The sequence below is a fragment of the Rhinoderma darwinii genome, chromosome 2 (genome assembly GCF_050947455.1).
Source record: "Rhinoderma darwinii isolate aRhiDar2 chromosome 2, aRhiDar2.hap1, whole genome shotgun sequence".
Taxonomy (NCBI): Eukaryota; Metazoa; Chordata; class Amphibia; order Anura; family Rhinodermatidae; genus Rhinoderma; species Rhinoderma darwinii.
In genome coordinates this window covers 460,703,045-460,715,929 of record NC_134688.1, presented here as the reverse complement: position 1 = coordinate 460,715,929, position 12,885 = coordinate 460,703,045, and positions in this window count along the sequence as shown.

Sequence of the window (12,885 nt, the reverse complement as noted above, 5' to 3'; positions counted from 1 at the left end):
AGTAAATTGTGATAAAAAAAAACAAGTTTATTGCTATGAACAAATAGAACTTTTTAAAACACCATATAAAATCAAGGCACGCCAAGTTAGCCCAACACAGGGTTTTGTCGTATCTTCTCGTAATAAGTCAAGTTAACCCCTTCCCGTCGCAGCCACTTTTGGACCAAATGACCTGTGTCACTTTATCTGGTAATAACTTTGGAATGCTTTCCCCAATCCTAGCGATTCTGAGATTGTTTTCTCGTGACACATTGGACTTTATGTTAGTGGTAAAATTTGGTTGATACATTCAGTATTTAATTGTAAACACCAAAATTTCGCAAAAAATTGCAAGAATTAGCATTTTTATAAATTTTCATGTATCTACTTGTAAGACAGGCAGTTATACCACACAAAATAGTTACTAATTAATATTTCCCATATGTCTACTTTAGATTGACATCGTTATTTGAACACACTTTTAGTTTTCTAGGACGTTACAAGGCTTAGAACTTTAGCAGAAATTTCTCACATTTTTAAGAAAATTTCAAAAGGCTATTTTTACAGGGGCCAGTTCAGTTCTGAAGTGGCTTTGAGGGGCCCATATAAACCCCCATGAATCACCCCATTTTAAAAATTGCAACCCTCAACGTATTCAAAGCATTTATAAAGTTTCTTAAACCTTTAGGCGTTTCACAAGAGTTAAAGAAAAGTACATCCCTCAACGAAATTATCTAAGGGTATAGTGAGCATTTTGGCCGCACAGGTTTTTTTGCAGAAATTATTTGAAGTAGGCCTTGAAAATTCTAATCTAAATTTTTTTCAATACAATGTAGGTTTAGCTAATTTTTTTTCACTTCCACAAGAACTAGTAGAACTTGTAGAAATTCATTTTTAATCCATTTTTTGTTCTATAACACAGAAGGTTTTACCAGAGAAACACAACTCAATATTTATTGCCCAGATTCTGCCTTTTTCTAGTGTGATAATGGACTGAAACACCGGCATTAGAAGCAAATCTGCACCTAGTGGATTTTGGGGCCTTCTTTTTATTAGATTATATTTTAGGCACCATGTAAGGTTAGAAGAGGTCTTGTGGTACTAAAACAAAGAGAACAGCCCCATTTTGGAAACGACACACCTCAAAAGATTCATCTAGGTGTAGTGAGCATTTTGACCCCAGGTGTTTCATAGATTGTATTAGAATTGGGCCATGAAAATGAAAAATTTAATTTTTTTCAAATAAAACACAGTTTTTTAATTTCCACAAGGACTGAGGGAGAAAAAGTACCCCAACATTTGTAAAGCAATTTCTCCTGAGTACAACAATACCCCATATGTGGTCATGAACGGCTGTGTCAACACACGGCAGACCTCAGAAGGGAATGAACGACCTTCGGCTTTTGGAGATGAAATTTAGCAGGAATGGTTTGCGGAAGCCATGTCGCATTTGCAAAGCCCCTGAGGGGACAAAACAGTGCAAACCCCCCACAAGCGACCCCCAAATTTCAAACTACATCCCTCAAGGAACTTATCTAAGGGTATAGTGAGCATTTTGGCCACACATGTTTTTTTGCAGAAATTATTTGAAGTAGGCCTTGAAAATTCTAATCTAAATTTTTTTCAATACAATGTAGGTTTAGCTAATTTTTTTTCACTTCCACAAGAACTAAAAGAGAAAAAGCACCACAACATTTATAGAGCAGTTTCTCCCGAGTACAACAATACCCCATATGTGGTCATAAACTGCTGTTTCATTATTTGGAAGGGCTCAGAACATAAAGAGCACCAAGGAACATTTGAGGCCTACTATGCTGGTATTTACTGCCCTGTGTCATGAAAACAGAGACTTTGGGGTGTCAAAATATTAGAAACCTCAGAAAAGTGACCCCATTTTGGAAACTAAACCCCTAAAAGAATTAATCTAGAGGTATAGTGAGAAATTTTAGATTGTAAAGTAAGACTCTTCAAGATATTCATCTAGGGGTATAGCAAAAAAATATATATATATTTGTGAATTGACACTCCTGTAGGTATTCATCTAGGGGTATAGTAAGTACATTTAATTTGTGCAGTGACTGAGGACTACCTGAAAAACCCCAATGGAGGGAGAGGGAATGGCAGGTCCCACTACCAACCTACCCATCATTCCATAAAATCCAGCCCAAAAAGTAAATCAAAGGTCTCAGCAAAAAATATTTGCTAAGACAACCAATCTCATCTGGATTTATTCTTCTCACCCAGTTTTGCAATCTAGGAGAGACAGACGCTCCCTCAGGTTCTTGTAAAAGTGAGCATTTTGATTTTTATTTTTATTTTTTACAAATTTTAAATGAGCAATGAGGCTGGTCAGTAAAAAAAAATAAAAAAATTGTCATGGCCAATAAGGTGACAGAAAAGGTGGATGAAGAATAAATAAAATTAAAAATCCAATGACATATGATATATTTTGAAACATTGTTTCATGCACAGGCCGGGATTTGTGGGACACGTCTCACTTTGGTATGTGGTGTCCTTACGAATGCCTCGCTTGGCGCACACCTGCCATTTTTTTAGGGTCTTCTGTTTTTTTTCAGTGGGGGGGATTTCTGTGGGGAAAGGCTGGCCGGGAATTATCCTGCTGACGGAAGAACCGGATGAACTGCCCTCTCCTACCTTGTCAGAAAATATCAGGGCCTTGATGACTTATTCCTGAAATTGCAGGAACGTGTCCCCACTGCCGGCATATCTGCAGAGGACAAAGGCGTTGTATAAAGCCATCTGTGTAAGATGCACAGACAGCTTCTTATACCATACTCTGGTCTTGCGCATGGCGCTGTATGGTTTTATGACCTGGTCAGACAGGTCAACGCCACCCATATATTTGTTGTACTCTTGTACACAATATGGTTTGGGAACTTGGGTGGTGGATCCGCGTACAGGGACAAGGCTGCTTCTGCTGTCATGAATGCTGGTCAGTATAAGGATGTCCCTTTTATCCTTATACTTCAGGAGGAGCAGATCGTCGCTGCAGACAGCTCTGCTCTCTCCTAATTTTAGTGTCTGACCCAGCAAAGTTTTGGGGAGGCCCTTCTAATTATTGCAGATTGCTCCGCACGCCAATGTGGATCTGGACGAGAGAACTTTTAGTAATGGGACACTGTTGTAAAAGTTGTCCAGATATAAATGATATCCTTTGCCGAGCAAAGAATGAACAAGATCCCATACGATCTTGCCCCAAAAATCTCTAGGAAGAGGGGGCATTCTGGGGGATCTATAAGGTAATGTTTCCCCTTCATAAACGAGTGGGTGTAACCGGTGGCACTTTCACAAAATTTGTACAGTTTTATGCCGTACCGGGCTCTTTTATTGGGTAGATACTGCCTGAAGTGCAGTCTACCGTTAAAGCTGACTAGTGATTCATCTACTGAAATATTTTGTTGGGGGATATAAACTTTGGAAAAACTTTGGGAGTAGTGGGCAATTACTGGTCTAATTTTATGGAGCCTATCAAAACTTGGGTCCTGTGGGGGTGGGCAGTGATGGTCGTCGTTGTAGTGCAGGAACTTCAGGATAGCTTCAAATCGTGTCCTGCTCATAATTGTTCGGTACAGCGGAGTATTGTATAAAATATCAGGGGACCAATAGTCTCTAATACTTGGTTTATTGACGAGACCAAAGCTTAAAAATAGGCCCCTGAACTTCCCTAATTCCACTGTGTTTGTGGGGTTCCAATTTTGGCCTCTGGCGTAAAACGAGTGAGGGTTCTGGGATATGATCTGCATATATGTTGGTCTGCTGGATCATCAAAATTAAAAGGGTGTCAGAAAAGAAAAGTTTAAAATAATCTATGGGGCTGAACCCTGTAGTATCAACTTGAATGCCTGAGAGGGTCTGTAAATTCTGGCACGTGGGGGGTATAATTAATCGCAGCTACCCATGTAGGCTCGGGCAGAGCAGGACCTACGGCTCTTCTGCACTGACGGGGTGGGGTGCAGAGTCAGAGTCGCTGTATACCGACGAAGATGAGAACAACTGCGCTTCACCTTCGCTTTCCGTATCGGAGCAGAGCATTTCAAATGCTTCCTCAGGTGTGAAAACCCTTCTAGTCATATTGGGGGATTTTACATATACGAACTAAAGCTAATTTTTTTGCAATTAATTTTTTTTCTTTTTTTTTTTTAACAAAACCCCCCGCTACTCCCAAGTGAGCAATGAGAACATACCGGCGACCATCGACCCTGCTGTATTTGATAAGTGAGGATGTGTCATAAATGATAAATGAGAGGTGTCATTGCTACCTAACAGGGATCTCGGGCAGTGGGCAATCTAGGGACACAGCAGGCCGATGGCGACCGGGTACTGCGACAGGTGATGTGACAGTTGATGTCTGGGCACAGGTCACAAGTCACAGAAGGGCACTTTGGGTGGATCAATCAGATGACCAGTGGGCATCTCTGGTCAGTGGGCAGAAATTGGGCAGATCTGAGGGTTTTATCAGTTCTCCACTTCTCTTATCTTAACTTCACTTCACTACGACCGACTCTTACAAACAGAGCTTGTCAGAGCCGGCGATGCCTGTGAATCCTGCCTCCTGTGCTGTGATTGGCTAGTCAGTGCTGACTGGCCAATCACAGCACTTGATGACACGGGAGCATTACAATTGGTCCCGTGCCAGTAAGTCCTGCCCGGCAACTGTCAGTAACAGTTGTGTTCAGGATGCTGTCACCGTGTCACTTAACATGGTGACAGTTTAAAGCCAAGACGTGACTTTATGCCCAATTGCGATAAAGCACTTGCAATCTGGACGTACAGTCACACCCATTTGCGGGAAGTGGTTAAAGATGGCTACATCTGTATGACTGTTAATAGCCTGTCGTGGTGCGGGGGGGTGATATTTGGTGCGGGCTCACGCGTTGAACGCAGCGGGTGTCAGCTGTGTACTAATCACGATCGCAGCATCTAAGACGATAGAAAGAGGGGGCAACCCCCTCCGACAGCTCATCAGATGGTTGTCATGGCAGCCTCAAAAGTTTTAAAAAAAAATCCTTTTTCCCATTTTTCCTCTAAAGTAATGTAAAAAATAAATACATTTAAAAAATTGCTATCGCTGCATCTGTAAAAGTCAGAACTATCACAATATATCATTATTTAACCCACACCGTAAGTGCCGTAAAAAATCGCTGTATGTTGGTCACTTTTAAAATTTAAAAAGGTGATCAAAAAGTCCCATGTAGCCAAAAATTATCCAATGGAAACTACAGCTCGCCCCACAAAAAATAAGCCCTCATACCACTCAATCGACTTAAAAATAAAAAAGTTATGGCTCTCAGAATGTGGCGACAAAACACTAATTTTATTTTTAACAATTAGTTTTTTCCTTGTAAAAGTAGTAAAACATAAAAAAAAAAACGATATAAATTTGGTATCGCCGTAATCAAATTGACTGGTAGAATAACGTTAACATGCCATAATTACCGTGCGGTGAAAGCCGTAAAAACGAAACCCCCCAAAAGATTGAGGAATCGCTGTTTTTTTCCCATTCCACCCCACAAAGAATCTCCAGTTTCCCAGTACATTATATGGTACAATAAATTGCAACTCGTCTTGCAACAAACAAGCCCTTATATGGCTTTATCGACAAGGAAAAATAGAAAAGTTATGGCTTTTGGAAGATGGGGAGGAAAAAATAAAAATGAAAATCCCAAAAAATGTCTGTGACAAGAAAGGGTTAATAACAAGGGAAATTAACCCAGCGCTATTTCGCATGTCAAAATGACGGCAACCACGAAGGAACTTGATGGACCCATTATAAGATCTAGGGTAGTGCAGATAGCAAGTCCAACACTGATTTTGATCCTTTTATTTCACCATGGCTCCCCCTCTCAATCTTATACAGTAAACCAACATGGCTTCTCTCTCATTGTTATACAGTACAGTACACCAGCATGGCTCCCCTCTCATTGTTATACAGTACAGTACACCAGCATGGCTCCCCCCTCATTGTTATACAGTACAGTACACCAGCATGGCTCCCCTCTCATTGTTATACAGTACAGTACTCCAGCATGGCTCCCCTCTCATTGTTATACAGTACACCAGTATGGCTCCCCTCTCATTGTTATACAGTACAGTACTCCAGCATGGCTCCCCTCTCATTGTTATACAGTACACCAGTATGGCTCCCCTCTCATTGTTATACAGTACAGTACTCCAGCATGGCTCCCCTCTCATTGTTATACAGTACAGTACACCAGCATGGCTCCCCTCTCATTGATATACAGTACACCAGCATGGCTCCCCTCTCATTGTTATACAGTACAGTACACCAGAATGGCTCCCCTCTCATAGTTATACAGTACAGTACACCAGCATGGCTCCCCTCTCATTGTTATACAGTACAGTACTCCAGCATGGCTCCCCTCTCATTGTTATACAGTACAGTACACCAGCATGGCTCCCCTCTCATTGTTATATAGTGCACCAGCATGGCTCCCCTCTCATTGTTATACAGTACAGTACACCAGCATGGCTCCCCCCTCATTGTTATACAGTACAGTACACCAGCATGGCTCCCCTCTCATTGTTATACAGTACAGTACAACAGCATGGCTCCCCTCTCATTGTTATACAATACAGTACACCAGCATGGCTCCCCTCTCATTGTTATACAGTACAGTACACCAGCATGGCTATCCTCTCATTGTTATACAGTACAGTACACCAGCATGGCTCCCCTTTCATTGTTATACAGTACAGTACACCAGCATGGCTCCCCTCTCATTGTTATACAGTACACCAGCATGGCTCTCCTCCCATTGTTATACAGTACAGTACACCAGCATGGCTACACTCTCATTGTTATACAGTACAGTACACCAGCATGGCTGCCCTCTCATTGTTATACAGTACAGTACACCAGCATGGCTCCCATCTCATTGTTATACAGTACAGTACACCAGCATGGCTCCCCTCTCATTGTTATACAGTACAGTACACCAGCATGGCTTCCCTCTCATTGTTATACAGTACAGTACTCCAGCATGGCTCCCATCTCATTGTTATACAGTAGAGTACACCAGCATGGCTCCCCTCTCATTGTTATACAGTACACCAGCATGGCTATCCTCTCATTGTTATACAGTACAGTACACCAGCATGGCTCCCATCTCATTGTTATACAGTACAGTACACCAGCATGGCTCCCCTCTCATTGTTATACAGTACAGTACACCAGCATGGCTCCCATCTCATTGTTATACAGTACAGTACACCAGCATGGCTCCCCTCTCATTGTTATACAGTACAGTACACCAGCATGGCTCCCCTCTCATTGTTATACAGTACACCAGCATGGCTCCCCTCTCATTGTTATACAGTACACCAGCATGGCTCCCCTCTCATTGTTATACAGTACAGTAGACCAGCATGGCTCCCCTCTCATTGTTATACAGTACAGTACACCAGCATGGCTCCCCTCTCATTGTTATACAGTACAGTACACCAGCATGGCTCCCCTCCCATTTCACCATGGCTGCCCTCATTCTTAGACCCCGGCCAGGCTCTCTCCATATCCTCCCTCACTACGAACCTTAACACCTCAGGGGCAGTCTGCAGGTTCCCTTGCGCAGAAATCACACTGGGGTGTTCAGTGCTGCATGATGCGTGCTGCATCCTTCTCTTCTCTGACAAACTCCATTCTCACCCTTCCTCTTCTTTGACGCTCTGTGGTGCTAGAAATGCTGCTCCTCCTGCTCTCTCTGGTCCTGTGATGGGGTGCAGTGCGGACGCGCATCAAGATGATTTACCGCACACGTCCAAAGTCCAAATTGTGTTTTTTTTCAAAAGAGTTCCCACTGAAAAACTTTCTCAAAAAAGCATTTGGTCGTCTTATAGAGGAGCAGCTTCCATAGACTATAACGGTGGGGAAATCTGTCACAGAAAAATTTGGTCGGGTGTATATACAGTGGAGGAAATAAGTATTTGATCCCTTGCTGATTTTGTAAGTTTGCCCTCTGTCAAAGTCATGAACAGTCTAGAATTTTTAGGCTAGGTTAATTTTACCAGTGAGAGATAGATTATATATATTTAAAAAAAAAAAAAAAGAAAATCACATATTCAAAATTATATATATTTATTTGCATTGTGCACAGAGAAATAAGTATTTGATCCCTTACCAACCATTAAGAGTTCAGCCTCCTCCAGACCAGTTACACGCTCCAAATCAACTTGGTGCCTGCAGTAAAGACAGCTGTCTTACATGGTCACCTGTATAAAAGACTCCTGTCCACAGACTCAATTAATCAGTCTGACTCTAACCTCTACAACATGGGCAAGACCAAAGAGCTTTCTAAGGATGTCAGGGACAAGATTATAGACCTGCACAAGGCTGGAATGGGCTACAAAACCATAAGTAAGACGCTGGGTGAGAAGGAGACAACTGTTGGGGCAATAGTAAGAAAATGGAAGACATACAAAATGACTGTCAATCGACATCGATCTGGGGCTCCATGCAAAATCTCACCTCGTGGGGTATCCTTGATCCTGAGGAAGGTGAGAGCTCAGCGGAAAACTACACGGGGGAACTTGTTAATGATCTCAAGGCAGCTGGGACCACAGTCACCAAGAAAACCATTGGTAACACATTACGCCGTAATGGATTAAAATCCTGCAGTGCCCGCAAGGTCCCCCTGCTCAAGAAGGCACATGTACAGGCCCGTCTGAAGTTTGCAAATGAACATCTGGATGATTCTGAGAGTGATTGGGAGAAGGTGCTGTGGTCAGAGGAGACTAAAATTGAGCTCTTTGGCATTAACTCAACTCGCCGTGTTTGGAGGAAGAGAAATGCTGCCTATGACCCAAAGAACACCGTCCCCACTGTCAAGCATGGAGGTGGAAACATTATGTTTTGGGGGTGTTTCTCTGCTAAGGGCACAGGACTATGTCACCGCATCAATGGGAGAATGGATGGAGCCATGTATCGTCAAATCCTGAGTGACAACCTCCTTCCCTCCACCAGGACATTAAAAATGGCTAGTGGCTGGGTCTTCCAGCACGACAATGACCCGAAACATACAGCCAAGGCAACAAAGGAGTGGCTCAAAAAGAAGCAAATTAAGGTAATGGAGTGGCCTAGCCAGTCTCCAGACCTTAATCCCATCGAAAACTTATGGAGGGAGCTGAAGATCCGAGTTGCCAAGCGACAGCCTCGAAATCTTAATGATTTACAGATGATCTGCAAAGAGGAGTGGGCCAAAATTCCATCTAACATGTGTGCAAACCTCATCATCAACTACTAAAAACATCTGACTGCTGTGCTTGCCAACAAGGGTTTTGCCACCAAGTATTAAGTCTTGTTTGCCAAAGGGATCAAATACTTATTTCTCTGTGCACAATGCAAATAAATATATATAATTTTGACAATGTGATTTTCTGTTTGTTTTTTTTATAATCTATCTCTCACTGGTAAAATTAACCTAGCCTAAAAATTCTAGACTGTTCATGTCTTTGACAGTGGGCAAACTTACAAAATCAGCAAGGGATCAAATACTTATTTCCTTCACTGTATATATACTCAGAACTGCCACTCTCTGTCTGGGCAGCAGGGTTCTTTGGCTCCTGATCATTTGTGAAGGTTTTTGTTGTTTACTATTTTGGATTTGACTATTCGATTAAGGTGGAGATCCCTAAGGCTGAATGCACACATTGCGTAATTTGATGCGGAAAATCCGCATCAGAACCGCTGGTATATGCATGTAACTCCGCAGCTAAAACCGCAATAGTGCGTTTTTGGTGAGGTTTTTCCGGTTTGATGCGTTTCTTGGCGCATTTTTATGCTGCGGATTTTGGTGCGATTTTCCTCTCCACTAGGCAGATAGAATTTGCAAGCGGAAACGCAAGATGAATTGACGCTGCGGATTCTAATAAACGCACCACAGGTCAATTTCAGTCCTGAAAAATACTGCAGTGTGTACATGAGATTTCCTGGAATCTCATTGACTATGCTGGTTCTGTAATACGCTGCGGATTTGCCAAACGCAAATCCGCGCGGCAAAACCGCACATAATACGCATCGTGTGCATTGACCCTTAGGGCTTGTCCACACACAATGGAATTGCTGCAGAACATTGCTGCAGCATATCCGTTGAAAGTAGCAAACTTTTAGCTGTGGCAAAAAATGCACCATTCCCTGCAGTTTTCACTTTGCTGCTAATTTGCTGCGTTTTTCTCAATGTTGGTGGATGGTCACATCTCCTCCGAAAAACGCAGCAATTTAGTCTACTTTCCGCAGGTGGAATTGACATGCTGCGGTCCGAAAAATACCCACCGCAGGTCAATTTCTGGTCGTAATTTTTACGCAGCGTGTGGTTGAAATTTGTTAAATCTCATTCACTATACTGCTACTGTATTCTGCTGCATTTTTTCCGTCCGAAATTCCAGACGGAAAAAACGCAGCAATACCGCAACGAGTGGATGTGCCCTTAGACTCCGGTTTAGTCTAGCTGTATCCAATAGTGACAAGCTCCAGACCGAGTTCTGACCGTGACGATATTGTCCTATGACAATGAGTTTATACTCCACTAATTCATCATTTCTTTGATTTTTACATTGTCAGAATCTGCAGCAAACCTCAGAGTCCGCTCATGTTGTACGGCTCCTGCATTGAACGAAGGAATCATATTGTATAAGTGATTAAGAGAAAGGATGAATATAACATAATGAAGCAGAGCATTGCACCAATGGTACCAGGATCCCACCTGCACTTACAATAATAGGAATAATCATAATAAGACAAAGATTATAATCTTAATTTTAGATAACATAATAATAGTAACAAATTCAAATAAAACATACAGATGTAGCGTTCATTAGAAATTGAATGTGTCGGGGGGCGTGTCCTGATGGCAGCAGAGATGGCTGTGTGTTGAGCTAGCTCCACTTCCACCTACAACTAAAGCGACAGATAAAGCATTCTCAGGGTGTTAAATCTTATCAGCAAATCATCCTAAACTCAGAAGACAGATTCTCTCTGTTAATCATTCACTACTGGAGGAGAAATCAAGCAGATAACAGCACTGTGACCTGGAATCCACAGAGACCGCATGGTGCAGGGAGCTGAAAACCAGATAAGACTCAGCTCCACATACCAGAAGACTGATCTGATACCATCCTTGTGCAGGCAGCCTCCCCTGCTTCAACAAGACTTCACATCACACTCCAGATCATCTTCAGAACCAAAAGACCTATCACAAGCCACTATCCAAGAAAGGAAGAAGATGCAACCCCTAACTATGCTTCTGAGAGAACATAAAATCCTCTATAAATGGGGTTTTCCAACTAAAGTCATAATAACCAAAGGAAACAACACATTTGTTATTCGGAACGTAGAAGATGGCCTGAACCTGCTCAAAAAATGGAACATTAAACTATCACCTCTACAAGACAAGCCGGAAATACAAGAAGCAAGGCCTAAACGAGATGAAAGACCGCCACATTCAAAAGACCCTGACTGAGACTTCGTATATAGGTGGGGCTGGGGGCCTACACCCATCTCTGGAATTCTTACCCCACGATCATTTCAGCCATGTTGGCTGTACACTGTGACATTTATGGTTTGAACTTTCTTGTTCTTTGTTTTTGTTGTTTTGATTATTTTCAACAGGTCACCATACTACAAGAACACCACAGGAAAACAGAACGTAATATTCCATCCAACTGTCAATCAAACATCACATCTCAATACAACATGAAATCCTATTGGTCAAATCCGATGCAGACTCCTCTAAACTGCAAGTATATTACACTACACAAAGCTGTCAAGTATTCCAAAACAAATGACTATTAAAATCTTATCACTCAACACGAAGGGTCTTAATCACCCCTTCAAAAGATCCTCGCTTTGGTCTGAAAGCAAGTTAGAAAATGTTGACATTATATGCGCTCAAGAGACTCATCTTTTAGAAGCAGATGCCCACAGAATCAAACATCTCAATTTCCCACATATATACCATGCCCATACCTCACAGAAAAAGGCAGGAGTATTGATTGCTTTTAAACGTACTTTAATATTTGAAGAATTAAATGTATTAGCTGACCCAAAAGGGAGGTTCCTTGTGCTGGTATGCAAACTAAATAACAGAGTATACACAATTTGTAATGTATATGCTCCTAACAGCAAGCAAATCAATTTTCTTAATAAAGTACTTAGGAAAATTAAAAAAATACAAAAAGGCAGTTTCATTCTATGCAGTGATTTAAATCTAATTTCAGATCCATTAATGGATACAACAGCTAAGCACAAGAGACCGCCCTCAACATTATTGTCATGGTTACATAGTAACGACTTGTATGATACTTGGCGATGTCTTCATGCCAACAAAAAGGACTACACATATTATTCTTCTCCACATAGAACATACACAAGAATAGACTATTGTCTCACAGATAAAAATTCTCTACAGCTATGCACTGAGGTCAAGATAGGTGACATAACTTGGTCTGATCATTCACCTTTAGTTATAAAAATGAATGAACCTCATATTCCACAAATAGAGAATGTATGGAGACTAAACAACTTTCTACTAGCACATACCGAAACCCAGAAACTCATTCAGAAAGAGATCAAGGACTACTTCGAACTCAATGCCACACCTGATATCAGTGTATTTACTCTCTGGAACGCTCATAAGGCGTACATACGAGGTATTTTTATTAAAATATCAGCATTCCACAATAAAAAGAGGAAAAAACAATTGGATGACATTACCACAGAACTGAGAAGTCTAGAAACACAACAAAAAAATAACCCATCATTTCTTACCCACCAAAAATTAACTCATACCAGAGACAAACTCAGATCCTTACTACTATACAAATATGAACATAACTTAAGTAAACTCCGTATGAAATACTATAGCCTAAACAATA